The sequence below is a fragment of the Toxorhynchites rutilus genome, chromosome 1 (genome assembly GCF_029784135.1).
Source record: "Toxorhynchites rutilus septentrionalis strain SRP chromosome 1, ASM2978413v1, whole genome shotgun sequence".
Taxonomy (NCBI): Eukaryota; Metazoa; Arthropoda; class Insecta; order Diptera; family Culicidae; genus Toxorhynchites; species Toxorhynchites rutilus.
The window spans coordinates 103,281,554-103,297,367 of record NC_073744.1 but is presented as its reverse complement, the minus strand read 5'-3'; the positions used below and the strand labels follow the sequence as shown (position 1 = coordinate 103,297,367).

Genomic DNA, 15,814 nt, shown 5'->3' with positions numbered 1-15,814 from the left:
TTTCCACATTTTCCTCGATACTGGAAGCCCACCAGTGGTTAATACCAACTCGATAACCACCTGTTAATAGCACTTGATTGAAACATATTTGGTCACAGTGTAACATGGATAGAAAACATTCAATTAAACTCTTTCACATGAATATATTTTGAAAATTCCCAAAGGAACTGGCAGATTATTTTCCAGCAATGATTAGATATTTCCACATTTTCCTCGATACTGGAAGCCCACCAGTGGTTAATGCCAACTCGATAACCACCTGTTAATAGCACTTGATTGAAATATATTTGGTCACAGTGTTTCATGGATAGAAAACATTAAAATAAACTCTTTCACATGAATGTAATTTTAAATTCCCAGAGGAACTGGCAGATTATTTTCAGTAACGATTAGATATTTCCACATTTTCCTCGATACTGGAAGCCCACCAGTGGTTAATGCTAACTCGATAACCATCTGTTAATAGCACTTGATTGAAACATATTTGGTCACAGTGTAACATGGATAGAAAACATTCAATTAAACTCTTTCACATGAATATATTTTGAAAATTCCCAAAGGAACTGGCAGATTATTTTCCAGCAATGATTAGATCTTTCCGGAACTTTCTCGATGCTGAATGGCATCCTAACGGAAAGAGTTCTGCGCGTGTATGTGTCGATCCTTCGCCGTCCACCTCCTCCAGCACGTTAGGCAACGATGTTGTCTTGTCGATGTCCTCGTGAAAAATGAATGTGTCTCACCACCAGAATATCGCTTAAGTATGCTTTTTGTGTGTGATTGAATCGAGAGAAGGTGTGGTTTACGATGGCAATTTGGAAGGCAAACTAGAGGGGAATGAACTCTCTGAGCTCGGAACTTTCGGCGACTGAGCAATAATCGATTGCGGGCGCATACAATATTGGATACGGAAATATCCTACTGATGGGGAAGAATAATCTTCTGAAGCTATCCTGTCAATTGCGATTGATTGAAAAACCACAAAACCAAATGTATTTGGTCACAGTGTTACATGGATAGATAACATTCAATTAAACTCTTTCACATGAATATATTTTGAAAATTCCCAAAGGAACTGGCAGATTATTTTCCAGCAATGATTAGATCTTTCCGGAACTTTCTCGATGCTGAATGGCATCCTAACGGAAAGAGTTCTGCGCGTGTATGTGTCGATCCTTCGCCGTCCACCTCCTCCAGCACGTTAGGCAACGATGTTGTCTTATCGATGTCCTCACGAAAAATGAATGTGTCTCACCACCAGAATATCGCTTAAGTATGCTTTTTGTGTGTGATTGAATCGAGAGAAGGTGTGGTTTACGATGGCAATTTGGAAGGCAAACTAGAGGGGAATGAACTCTCTGAGCTCGGAACTTTCGGCGACTGAGCAATAATCGATTGCGGGCGCATACAATATTGGATACGGAAATATCCTACTGATGGGGAAGAATAATCTTCTGAAGCTATCCTGTTAATTGCGATTGATTGAAAAACCACAAAACCAAATGTATTTGGTCACAGTGTTACATGGATAGAAAACATTCAATTAAACTCTTTCACATGAATATATTTTGAAAATTCCCAAAGGAACTGGCAGATTATTTTCAGTAACGATTAGATATTTCCACATTTTCCTCGATACTGGAAGCCCACCAGTGGTGAATGCCAACTCGATAACCACCTGTTAATAGCACTTGATTGAAACATATTTGGTCACAGTGTTACATGGATAGAAAACATTCAAATAAACTCTTTCACATGAATATATTTTGAAAATTCCCAAAGGAACTGGCAGATTATTTTCAGTAACGATTAGATATTTCCACATTTTCCTCGATACTGGAAGCCAACCAGTGGTTAATGCCAACTCGATAATCACCTGTTAATAGCACTTGATTGAAACATATTTGGTCACAGTGTAACATGGATAGAAAACATTCAATTAAACTCTTTCACATGAATATATTTTGAAAATTCCCAAAGGAACTGGCAGATTATTTTCAGTAACGATTAGATATTTCCACATTTTCCTCGATACTGGAAGCCCACCAGTGGTTAATGCCAACTCGATAACCACCTGTTAATAGCACTTGATTGAAACATATTTGGTCACAGTGTAACATGGATAGAAAACATTCAATTAAACTCTTTCACATGAATATATTTTGAAAATTCCCAAAGGAACTGGCAGATTATTTTCAGTAACGATTAGATATTTCCACATTTTCCTCGATACTGGAAGCCCACCAGTGGTTAATGCCAACTCGATAACCACCTGTTAATAGCACTTGATTGAAACATATTTGGTCACAGTGTAACATGGATAGAAAACATTCAATTAAACTCTTTCACATGAATATATTTTGAAAATTCCCAAAGGAACTGGCAGATTATTTTCAGTAACGATTAGATATTTCCACATTTTCCTCGATACTGGAAGCCAACCAGTGGTTAATGCCAACTCGATAATCACCTGTTAATAGCACTTGATTGAAAAATATTTGGTCACAGTGTAACATGGATAGAAAACATTCAATTAAACTCTTTCACATGAATATATTTTGAAAATTCCCAAAGGAACTGGCAGATTATTTTCAGTAACGATTAGATATTTCCACATTTTCCTCGATACTGGAAGCCCACCAGTGGTTAATGCCAACTCGATAACCACCTGTTAATAGCACTTGATTGAAACATATTTGGTCACAGTGTAACATGGATAGAAAACATTCAATTAAACTCTTTCACATGAATATATTTTGAAAATTCCCAAAGGAACTGGCAGATTATTTTCAGTAACGATTAGATATTTCCACATTTTCCTCGATACTGGAAGCCCACCAGTGGTTAATACCAACTCGATAACCACCTGTTAATAGCACTTGATTGAAACATATTTGGTCACAGTGTAACATGGATAGAAAACATTCAATTAAACTCTTTCACATGAATATATTTTGAAAATTCCCAAAGGAACTGGCAGATTATTTTCCAGCAATGATTAGATCTTTCCGGAACTTTCTCGATGCTGAATGGCATCCTAACGGAAAGAGTTCTGCGCGTGTATGTGTCGATCCTTCGCCGTCCACCTCTTCCAGCACGTTAGGCAACGATGTTGTCTTGTCGATGTCCTCACGAAAAATGAATGTGTCTCACCACCAGAATATCGATTAAGTATGCTTTTTGTGTGTGATTGAATCGAGAGAAGGTGTGGTTTACGATGGCAATTTGGAAGGCAAACTAGAGGGGAATGAACTCTCTGAGCTCGGAACTTTCGGCGACTGAGCAATAATCGATTGCGGGCGCATACAATATTGGATACGGAAATATCCTACTGATGGGGAAGAATAATCTTCTGAAGCTATCCTGTCAATTGCGATTGATTGAAAAACCACAAAACCAAATGTATTTGGTCACAGTGTTACATGGATAGAAAACATTCAATTAAACTCTTTCACATGAATATATTTTGAAAATTCCCAAAGGAACTGGCAGATTATTTTCAGTAACGATTGAATATTTCCACATTTTCCTCGATAATGGAAGCCCACCAGTGGTTAATGCCAACTCGATAACCACCTGTTAATAGCACTTGATTGAAACATATTTGGTCACAGTGTAACATGGATAGAAAACATTCAATTAAACTCTTTCACATGAATATATTTTGAAAATTCCCAGAGGAACTGGCAGATTATTTTCAATAACGATTAGATATTTCCACATTTTCCTCGATACTGGAAGCCCACCAGTGGTTAATGCCAACTCGATAACCACCTGTTAATAGCCGCGCGTGTATGTGTGTGTAGCGATGTCTTCCCAGGGAACCGTTTGTGGTATCACTCTCCTCCTGATAGATTCTCTTCTGGCCTAGGGTGCACAAACAGGCTCTTGGTAACACCGTTCATCCGCGCTTTCATGATAAATAAAGAGCTTCACCGCAACAGCGACAACATGCTCCAATCGCTGTTCAATTAGAACTGAGTGGATTTCCGAGCGCCGCTCGCTTATATACCGATTGGTGATTTCAATAGCCTGTTTTGAAAGCAATTTTAAGACTATTGAAACAAGTTTTTGGATCAAAAAGTAACAAGTATATAACGCGTAGACATTTTATCTTTCGAATGAAGTGTTTATCATACCATTTCGTTCAGTTGTTTAGGAGCTATTAATCTCAAAATCTCGGTCTCCGGCGTAACGCTTTCGTTTTCGAAACTTTGATTTTACACCCCGGTATAGAAATGAAAGACGTAGTCCTTCGTCAAAATGAAATGTTATTCGTTATGATAGATGCGTAGATATATTTCCTATCAATTGATGAAAAAACCTTTGCGATCTATTGAGAAATGCTCGAGTTATAAGCGTTCCAAATCTTGCATTTTTTCCTACTTGTTCAGTGCCTAGATTTCCACTTCACCCCCTATATCTTCCGATTTGACGTAGTCCTACGTCAAAAAATGAACGAAACATTGGTCGCAGTCTCACACATGCGTAACTCTCGAGCCAGCCAGTCAGCTTAAAAATCCCCGCTCCGCTGCCGTAACGATCATTCTCATTCAAACCGTACACAACATCGGTTCGCATCACAACACATCAACAAACCAACCCAAGCAGCCATGTCCGGACATGGTAAAGGAGGAAAAGTGAAGGGAAAGGCAAAATCCCGCTCGAACCGTGTTGATCTGGAGGGTAGCTAGGCCGAGCGCGTTAGTACCAGTGCACCAGTCCACCTAGCCGGCGTTATATAGTTTCGGCCGCCGAAGTGATCGAGTTAGCTGGCAAAGCTGCTCGCGACGATAAGAAAACCCGCATTCGGAACAGAACACATTCGGTTCGGTGGACATCAAGACAACAGGCAGTTGCAGCGAGTGGCGAGTGGCAAACGCAATCGCAAAACGGCAGCAGGCAGAAGCAGAAGAAGAAGCAGAAGAAAAAAGTTTGTTCTTTATACAAACTGCTTTGGTGGCAAATCCAGAACAAGGCGGCATCGAGGGCGTTCGAATAGGTTTTTTTTCAAAACCACGAAATGAAATGAAATACAGTTTGAATAGATGATAAAATATAGTGGTTTTGAATTTAATGGTATATAGTAGAGCTGAAAAATGGAGAGGTTTATTTAATGAATTTGTCCTCCTTGGTGAGTTTGGCTGTAGGAATAGGAAGTTGATTAAATTATAATGTAATGGATAGAAGATAGATGTGAGTATAGAAGTATATATTATATTATTTGTTATTTATTATTATTGAATGCGTGTATATACATGTATGAATTCCTTCCTTCCGACCCGTACATACATGTGTATACACACATAAACACGCATACATGACTGTGAAGTGGCGAACTTTACTAAGCAATTTCCAAGGTATTTAGTATTTCTATTTAGATTTTACCAAAGAAGTCGGTTTCTTTCAGAAACGCAATTAAATTGGTTTCTTGGGTCTCGTCTCTACTGAGGATATCTCGGAGACTCTGACCTATGTTGTGTCGGACTCGAGCATCTTTGGTATGTTGACATTCAAGTAAAAGATGGCTAACGGAAACCGGAGCTTCGTTGCAAGCACATTGGGGTTTTTCGGCTCTGCAGAACAAGTGTGAGTGGGTGAAGTTAGTGTGCCCAATTCGAAGACGGGTAAGGACTTGCCTTTCCTTACTATTGAGACGGTCTTCCCAAGGAAGAGTGGAATTTTTAATTTGAAGAAGATGGGTGGGACGGCTGTTTATCCAACCTATGTCCCAGCTTTCACGGACTTGCTGTTTTACCCAGCGGACAATGTCAGATGGAGGACAGGGCATGTCTGGGGGTTCTATTTTGCTGCCCTTGCCGGCCAGTATGTCGGCGGCTGTGTTTCCGCGGATTCCTGAGTGACCAGGAACCCAGCAGAGAGATGTTTTTATTTGAAGCAGCCTCTTCTGTTTGCTTAATCCATGGGTGTTTGCTGTTTCCACTCAGAAGATCATGGAGACAGCTAGCTGAGTCGGAGAATATTGTGGTAGGAAGGAAATCATGGGTGCATTCTTGGGTAGCTATTAAAAGAGCGAAAGCTTCCGCACTGAAGATGGAGCATTGCGGTGGAAGAGAAAAGCTACCAGTGTATCTACTCTCAAAGATTCCACATCCAACTCCATCGGCACTGACTGAACCATCTGTGTATACCTGGTGGTTGATTTGAAAATTGGATGCAACGAGGTTATTGAAGCAGGCTTTGACTTTTGGAGAAGGGTCTCCCGCCCGAACTGCCTTGAGAAGTTCAAGGTTAATGTTCGGCGGTTTGACGTTCCAATTTCTTCCCGTCGCAGATGAACGTTCACATATATCGGGAAGATCTTTGTTCGTGAGATTTTTGAACCATGTTTTAGCCCTATGTATTAATGGGACATTGTGGTCGCTTTCGGGGAGTGACAAGTGACGGATGGCTTTATTGGTGATGGCTTTTGTTACCAGGTGGGTGAAGGGAAGTTTCCCACTTTCTGCCATTACAGCAAGAGTAGGACTGGTGGGAAAAGCGCCAATTGCGAGCCTAATTGCTTTATTGTAAATTGGTTGAATGGTGTTTAACACCTTGTCCCCTCCACGGCTGAAGGTGCCTATTCCGTAAAGGATTTGTGGGACCAACCAAACATTTACAACATTTAGCAGCGTCTTTCTATGACCAGAGGCTAGGTTGCCTGCGATAGCCTTGATGATGTTCAGTTTCTTTCTGGTGGCTATTTTGGTCTTTTGAGAATGTGATAGGAAGTTGAGTTTCTTGTCGAAAGTGACCCCTAGTATTTTCAATGTCCTCGAGATTTTGTTGAGCTGAAGATAGGTTCTCCTTCTGAGAGCTTTTCCGATATGTATGTGTTTGGATTTCTCCGGGGAAATTTTGAAACCTGTTTTTAGAGCCCAGTTTTGGATGGAGTCTAAGGTTTTTTGAAGCCTCTTTCTCTGAATTAAGCCGAAGCAGCTCGTAGAGATAAGAGTGATGTCATCTGCATAGACTATGATCTTTATATGGTCCGGGATAATCTCGAATAGAGATTGCATGGCAATGTTGAAGAGGGTTGGTGAAAGTGCTGAGCCTTGTGGGAAGCCGTTTTCTGGGATTTTTAGAGAAGATTGGTGGTTGTTAATAACGGTTTTGAAAGACCGGTTTTCTAGAAAACTTTTAATGAAGAGACCTAATCTCCCACGAATCCCCCAGTCGAAAAGGCTTTTCAGCACTGGGTACCTCCATGCCCGATCGAAGGCCTTGGATAAATCCAGGGAAACAATATCAATGTGGTGTAATTTTTCAGTTGCGTCGTCTAGGATTTTTTCGATTGCTATAAGGCAATCTTCTGTACCTTTTCCCGCACGGAAGGCGAATTGTCTGGGATCAATCAGCTTATTTGACTCTAGAAAAGTCGTTAAGCGTCGATTGATCATTTTTTCCAAGTCTTTCCCAACACAACTTAGGAGAGTGATGGGGCGGAAATTGTCAAGAAGATGGTTGTTCATGTCTGGTTTCGGGATACAGATCATTAAACCCACTTTCCAGCAACTGGGGAGGGTTCCACTGTCCCAGACTTTGTTGAGGAGCTTCAGAAGTGCTTTTTTCCCGAGATGGGGTAGATTCTTAAGCATAGGGTAGCTGATGTCATCAGGTCCTGTGGATCCTTGTTTGACTTTGTTCAGTACCCAATCGAGCTCTTTGAGGGAGAGGTTTTTGTTGAAGTCAAATTCCACATCGGTATGAAAATCGATGGGAATTCTTTCGCATTCCGTTTTGTGGGTTAGAAAGGTTTGGTCGTAGTTTTGATTGGAGGAGGCGGATGCAAAGAAATCTCCAAACGCCTCGGCGATGATTTTCCGGTCATTGGTGTATTGACCGTTAATTAGAAGATTATATTCTTTGCTCCTTTTCTTGCCATGAAGCCTGCCAATCTTACTCCATAACTCCTTTGTTGACGCGTTGGGATTAATTTCGATGACGAATTTAACCCAACTGTTGTGCTTGGCTGTGTTGATAGCAGTCTTAGCTTCTTTGCGAGCCCTTTGGAACTCTGTAAGCAGAGTGGGTCTCAGTGGGCTGTCCGGATGGGCCTTTCTTAATTTGCGTAGGGCCTTACGTCGACCTTTGATCGCTGCCTTCAGCTCAGGCGACCACCATGGGATACATTTCCTGCCAGGGATGCCACTGGTTCTGGGGATGTGCACCATTGCAACTTCTAGGACAACTTTGGAGAATTCCTCGGCTGTCCAATCTCGTTTAGCGGAGAGGCGGTTTTCAATGTCAAACTGATAGCCAACCCAGTCAGCGTATTCAAATTTCCATCTTGGCCTTGTTGAAAACTCTGGAGAAGTTTGGCCGAAGGAGGTGAAGATTGGAAAATGATCGCTTCCGCAAGTATCATCGTGGATGTTCCAAGAAAGCTTTGAAGAGAGTTTGCCTGATACTATAGTGAGATCGATGGCTGACGTAATACCAGAATAATGGATTCTGGTATGTTGGCCGTTGTTAAGAAGGAGAAGAGAATGGTCGGATATGAAATCCTCAATGATGGATCCTTTTCGATCGAGGTATGCACCTCCCCAGGCGTATGAGTGGGCGTTGAAATCACCCATAAGCATGATTGGGGCGGGAAGTTGGGCGAACAGGTGGTCCAGTTGGCCGCGTAGAGTGTTCGGATTGGAATCATTAGTGATGTAGATGCTAACGACGGTGATTGGAAAGGGGTGTTTAATGCGCACTACCACTGCCTGAAGATCAGTGGTAATGGGAAGAAGATCATGTGGAGTGCTATCTTTGATTGCGATTGCAACTCCGTTTTTTGAGGGGTTGGGACCCTCTTTGAAATATGTGATATATTTTGAGATGAAGCGTATGCCCAAATTTGTAGCATTTGTAGCATTGCATGGGATTAGGATAGAAGTTTCTAGTCCCGACTCGAATGAACCCGAAATAAATGAAATCGGGAACAACCGTTCCACGAATGGTCAAAATTAAAGTTGCCGTTGGGACAACAATGTTGTTATCCTTCCTGGTAATACGCTTGACATCGATCACACCTTGATCGGAAAGCTCAGTAACCAGTTCGGATTCTTTTATGTCGATGACATCACGGCAAGTGACAACGCATTTGCGTTGATTTAGTGTTGGGTGAAAGATAACTTCAACAGGGGTTTCATCTATTAATTTTGTTATAGAAAGGAGCTTACCAATAATATCCTTGTCCTTGGTTGTAAGAACATACTGTGTCCTCTTTTTTTCGTCTCGTTGTGGTCGCGCGCTGTTGAATTTATCCCCCGCAACGTTGGAGATAGTTTTGCTAACTATGAACGGATTGGAAGGGATCACGTTCTCTCCTGTTGCACGAAGGAGCAGAATCTGCAAATTGCCGTTGAGTGGGTCGGCCCACTTTGGAGAGGTACGTTGGGTAGGTTTCCCTTCGTACAGGTTTGTAGCCCGGCCTTGAGGAGGCCCGGAGCTACTGGAAGCCATTTTGTTGTCTGGCTACACCCTAGGTATAGCCGACAAGTAGGTTTCACTTTGCACTAAAGCACTGATTTATTCTGGTGAGGGCTTGACACTTGGGGATATGTTCCCAGAAAATACAACTTTTTATACGAAAGCACTTGAAAAACCACCAATATCGCGAAAACGCTATTGAACTTGTTTTTCACCAGTCACTTCACTGTCCGTATGCGCACGTCTTCTTTTTAAATTATATTTTAATTTAGTATCACTACTCGCTACAATTAAACTGCCAACACTGCCCAAAAGAAAAAAGGGGGCGTGGCGTTGGTGACGCCGAAAAGCGCGCGCTTTTCCGGTTTGCCGGCAAGCGCCCGCTCCTAACGGTCAACACTAGCCGTTGCTATCTGCTTCTTCTTCTGCTGCCGCGCTGCAATAATGAAAACGATGCTCCTTCAAAACTCGCCAACGAGAGACGTCCTAGTCCGATGTCCAGGAATTCCAAATGCCGAGCTGAAAAAAGAACGACCTTCTCGGTCGGAGGTTAAAATCAGTGATGTATTTTTTTTTCCATCGCTCCCTTTTAACGCTCATTCGTTCGTCTCGTTGGACTCGCCTCTTTGGCTGAGTCTGCCGATTTGTCTCTATCCTGTGAGTGTGTACCGCTAGAGTATAAAACACGCGGACCCCAAAAAAATATCTTATTTTCTTTCAAACCGTAAACCCGTGTGGTTGTACGGCATCGGCATCGTGGACGTAACAAAGGAGGACAAGTTAAGGGAAAGGCAAAGTCTCACTCGAACCGTGCAGGTCTCCAGTTCCCTGTTGGTCGCATTCACTGATTGCTCCGCAAGGGCAACTAGGCCGAACGGATTGGTGCCGGAGCACCAGTATATCTAACAGCGATTATAGAGTTTCGGCCGTCGGAGTGCTCGAGTTGGCTTGCAAAGCTGCTCACGACAATCAGAAAACCCGCATCAAGAACAGAGCAGCTTCGGTTCGGCGCTCATCAAGGCAACAATTAGTTTCAGTGAGTGGCAAAGTGTTTCTCCGGCACGTCGCATTAAATGTAATTTACTGAACAACATGTCACAAGCTGGATGGGAAGAAATTTTCCAACTGTGAAAGCTGTGGCGAGTGGCAAACGCAATAGCTAAACAGGAAGGTTTAACCGAACAAGATGGGAATATCGAGTGATAACAAAAACACAACACCAAAGGTTCTTTTCAGAACCATCAACATATTCATAAAGAGTAAACAGTAAACTAATCCATTTTTCAGGTAGATAGGTAGGTATTCACGTAGGAGAAGAAAATAAAACAATATATTTAAAATATATATTTAACAAAAGCTGTCCCCTTTGTATAGTCCTACGTCACTCCGGTTATGTCCCCGACATTACCCACCCGTCTTTTTATTCATGATAATAGTTTAGTATTTTTAATTCACCCATTCGGATTGGTTGAAAATATCGACCGATTGTGAATGCCGTCAAAGTCACTTTGCTGCTGCTGATGGCCACCGTTGTGATTGATGAACTGGTGTTTGCATGGGCAATGGGAAGTGCATACTGCTGTCTTTGCTGCGCATAAACGTTGTTTTCGTTTACGCTGTTGGCACCATTATTGTGATTCGGTGACTGCTGCAAATTATTGCTGATGGTTATATGAAAGAGCAACTACCGGCGGGCTTGTGCCATACTGCTCTTTGTCCCATTCGCTTTGATCACATTAGTCGTTGCCGAGCTGTCTATCTGTCTGTCTGTTGCTGATTCTTGTTGCCCGGAATTCGGTTGAGACCGACTTAGCGGTGCGGAGGAAACACTCTGTAGCATAAAGTCAAAGCCGTCTGTTTGTGCGGAGAAAACGCTCTGTAGCATAAAAATTAGACCTGGTTGATCGGTGTTATCTAATTGGTTTGGAATTCATATTGCTGCATCTAAATTGAGAGAAAAGAATGTGCGTTCATTTCATTAATGATATTTTCGGATGTAGGCAATGAGTGTTAGTTTAAAATGGCTTACTATTGTTTCCATACTTTATTTTACACAAAAGGGTTTCCAACGCGGAAATATCCCGATATCAATGTTCATAAACAAAAATAGTCGCTGTCATTTTTCATCCCCTCGCGCATCTTCCATGCCTTATCCTCATACTGTCGAAAACAAACCACCTGTCAATTCCAGCTCCTTGCGTAGGACTACACCAAGGGGTATCCATTATTCAAATATCATGGAGCACAGATCCCAGAATGACCAACTTTTCATGTACAAAATTACAGAAAAAAATCATAGGATAAAAAAAAACCTCAGCACTCAACAAACACATTTACGTTGGATTTACAACCAGATGGCGCAGCGAGTAAAATGAGGATGTTTTGTTTTTCTGGTATGAAATTCGTTCAAATTTTCTAGAAATCAAAATTTATCTTCAAATTTCCCGGGTTCATGTATTCTTTCCACGCTGAAAAGGTTAGAAAATCATCATTCTACAATGTGCTATGTGTATTACGAGGAATGGCTTGTTATAAGTATTGTAACTTTAATTTTTTTCAACAAAGTAAACGATGAATAGGGTGTTTTGCGCTAAAAATACTGCAAATCCTTCTCTTATCGGCCCCTACAAAACCAATGATATCAGCCAATTTGATATGATATCGATTTCATCGCAATTATCCATAGTATCAATAACCGGTATGCATTATCAAACTTAATTTTTCATTTTCGAAGATTATCTATGACTTTGGTCAAATCGCGTGTTGAAACCATCGTAAATATTCGGTGGCGAATATTCATTTTATTTCAATTTAGATTAATTTCAGCCATTGAATGTCGTCAGTATATGGTAAGAAAGTTGGAGTTTTGTATATTTACGATGGTTTCAACACGCGATTTGACCAAAGTCATAGATAATCTTCGAAAATTTTAAGTTTGATAATGCATACCGGTTATTGATACTATGGATAATTGCGATGAAATCGATATCATATCAAATTGGCTGATATCATTGATTATGTAGGGGTCGATACGAGAAGGATTTCTCGCGTAACTTTTGAAAAGGTCCAATGTAACATTTTCGTCAACTCGAGAAAAACGTAGTTGAAGACCCGAACATTATTCCGCGAATTGTCTTAAAAGTTATCGATCTTTATCGCTCCTCTCACCCCTAGCGATCAAGAATAGCTCTCCAAAACCAATCGTAGCTGTTGTTCCGTGATTTGAGTTTAAAGTTGAAGCCAAGGAGCGAAAATGTTACATTGGACTATTGACTGCCCGCGTTTGCACATTGGACATATTACGTTGCACGATGAGAACTTGAAACTAACTACTAAACAACAATTCAAAAATCAGCATTTCGTTCTAAAGACAGATTATTATTGTTATCACCCGTTGAATTGAACTGAAATCGATAACAACTACTGTAAGAAACAAAAACTCAAAACGACCGAAGTACGACTTCGTGTTGTTTTGACTGCTTTGTTACTTCGGACGTTTCGGGCATCGGAGGAAAGTGGCGTCCGAAGTAACAGCCGGGTGCTTAAAATCCGAATCCGAAGTACGTACACTTGAGAGATGCAAACTTCAGAAGCAAATGTAAAATAAAATAATCGTTTGAAAATTCTTCCGTTCACAAATTTTGTTCTAAGCACCATACCAACCGTAAAAGGACTGTCATTAAATTTACTATCACAATGCATGAATTGACCTTACATGACATTTCACAATCCTTTTATATACAAATCAAATATATTGAATTCAATTGAATTCGGGAATTGTTTCAATCCATCAAAAATTTAATCAATTGTATCAAATGATTGATAAGCTAAGGTAGTCCCACGTCAACCTTGCGGTTATATCATAGATATAACCCACCCATTTTTTTGGTATGAAATTCGTTCAAATTTTCTAGAAAAATCAGAATTTATCTTCAAATTTCCCGCTTTCATGTATTCTTTCCACGCTGGAAAGGTTAGAAAATCATCATTTTACAATGTGCTATGTATATTACGAGGAATGGCTTGTTATAAGTATTGTAACTTTATTTTTTTTTCAACTAAGTAAACGATGAATAGGGTGTTTTGCGCTAAAAATACTGAAAATTCTTCTCGTATCGGCCCCTACATAATCAATTATATCAGCCAATTTGATATGATATCGATTTCATCGCAATTATCCATAGTATCAATAACCGGTATGCATTATCAAACTTAATTTTTCATTTTTGAAGATTATCAATGACTTTGGTCCAATCGCGTGTTGAAACCATCGTAAATATACAAAGCCCTAACTTTCTTACCATATACTGACGACATCTAATGGTTGAAATGAATCTGAACAGAAATAAAATGAATAATCACCACCGAATTTTGCTTTTCAGTGCGTAAAATAAACAAACACCCTCACTTTTGTGGTTCTGAGCTCTAATGTAGATGTCGCATGAGCTGATTCAGCTTTGCGTAAATTCGTCAATTTTAGGTTACCTTGTCATCATTTTCTTAGTTCAAAAACAGAATCCAGATGTCTCACCGATCGTTTACGTTTTGCGTTAGATCGCCAATTAAAAAAGTGATAGTAAGTTTCAAACAAGGAAAATATTATTGCAAAGCATTCACAAGATACTGTTTTTAAATTCATCTCTAGTTCTTTTTCCATCTAAAGAAAATCTGAATCACTTTCCGCTTTTGTCGAATTCCTTGAAATCCATCACATGTTTTCTATGAGGATTATGCTTCTGACCGACGCTGCTGAACAGTTTCTGTTTAAATAATTAAATCAAACCTCATGTCACGTTTATCAAATTACACGAGAATGGGAAAGATAAGAGGATTAAACTTCAGAATCCCATATGGGAGTAGCTCAGATTATACTGATCGTGAGGTGGATAAATTCGGGTTTGTTCTGAGATATAGAAGATATTCATCAAAATTGTAGAAACGGTTCATAAAAAATAAAAATATTTCTCACTATTCAAACGAGTAAGACAGAGCTAAGTACAAGGATATGCGAGATTTCGTTTATTAAACATAATAGTCATGTTTTATCTCTAGTTCAACAACTACATTATTCCCGAGCAACCAAGTACTCCTTCTCATCTTTGAGCCAGCATTTGATTCAGCAAACTAATCATCGAGATATAATCGCAAACTTGTCATTTCAAAATATACGTTTAATTAAATGGAACACTATCTCATACGCTGTATTAATTTTACCTACATAACGTTCAAACGTCCAACCAACATGTCTCTTATAAACGGGAAATGAACACTTTCACTTCACGGAGTTCAATTTTACACGCAACTGTCCGTGACAATGATGATAGACACAAAAAGATTATGTGTAAGGTACGTGAAAGCATACGTGGCAGTGATGTTCGTGATCAGGCCCTATATTTCTGTAGCCAAAGATGGGAAGCGTCAACACATTCAAGAAAGGTTATTAACTACATCATTACGGGAAACTTTCAACAGATTTAAGGAACTTAATCCAAATTGCAAAATTGGGTTTAGCTCTTTTGCATCCATGCGTCCGAAGCATTGCATATTGCTGAGTAGTTCAGGAAACCATAACGTTTGTGTTTGTACATTCCATGAAAATGTAAATCTTATGCTTCATAGTCTCAAAAAAATATTCCTTTAACATTGTATGCAAAAAATATATGGAAAAAATACTATGTAACATATCTAATAGATCAAAATACTGTTACCTTGGTGAATGTAAGAAATACTTAACAATGGACGAGTTTGGAAACTTCCGGCACGCAATTTCATTGAAATCACTTATGCACAATGGATTTCTACTGATCGATGCGACATAGAAACTCTTGTAAAACCGGCGGAAGAATTTGTATCGTATTTATGCGAAAAAATAGAAAAATTACTTACTCATGATTACATCAAAACACAACAGTCCACATTTCTTAACAATATAAAAGCTAATTTGCAAGAAAATGAGGTTGTTGTGATTTGCGATTTTTCCGAAAATTATTCATTTGTGCTTCAAGATGAAGTTCAAAGTCATCACTGGAACAATGATCAAGCAACAATCCATCCATTCGTTGTTTATTATAGAGATGAAAAAGGTTCTCTGGCAAATTTAGGCTTTGTAGTTATAACTGAAGTTTTAAGTCATGACACAATAGCTGTGCAAGTATCTAAATCTAAATTGGTATCATTTTTTGAACAACAAATGCAGGTAAAAAGAATAAAATTCATGTTGGATGGTGCTGCATCCCAGTATATAAATAGGAAAAATTTTGCGAGTTTATGTCAGTTTAAATCGAAATACGGCATTTTTGCAACATCACACGGCAAAGGACCTTGTGATGCAATTGGTGGTACATTAAAACGGATGGCAACAAGAGCTAGTTTGACTAGGCAGCATGAA

The 15,814-nt window shown here is 39.9% G+C and overlaps 1 protein-coding gene across 4 annotated transcripts in view; it reads right to left on the bottom strand.

Moving 5' to 3' along the window:
- The window catches only part of LOC129763489 (uncharacterized), a 60,173-nt gene that overhangs the window by 22,609 nt on the left and 21,750 nt on the right, over positions 1-15,814 (bottom strand). For all 4 annotated transcript variants that reach the window (XM_055762610.1, XM_055762612.1, XM_055762611.1 and 1 more), the window contains exon 2: positions 10,882-11,370. The gene's annotated coding sequence lies outside the window, so the exon portion shown is untranslated. The remainder of the gene's footprint in view (positions 1-10,881; positions 11,371-15,814) is intronic.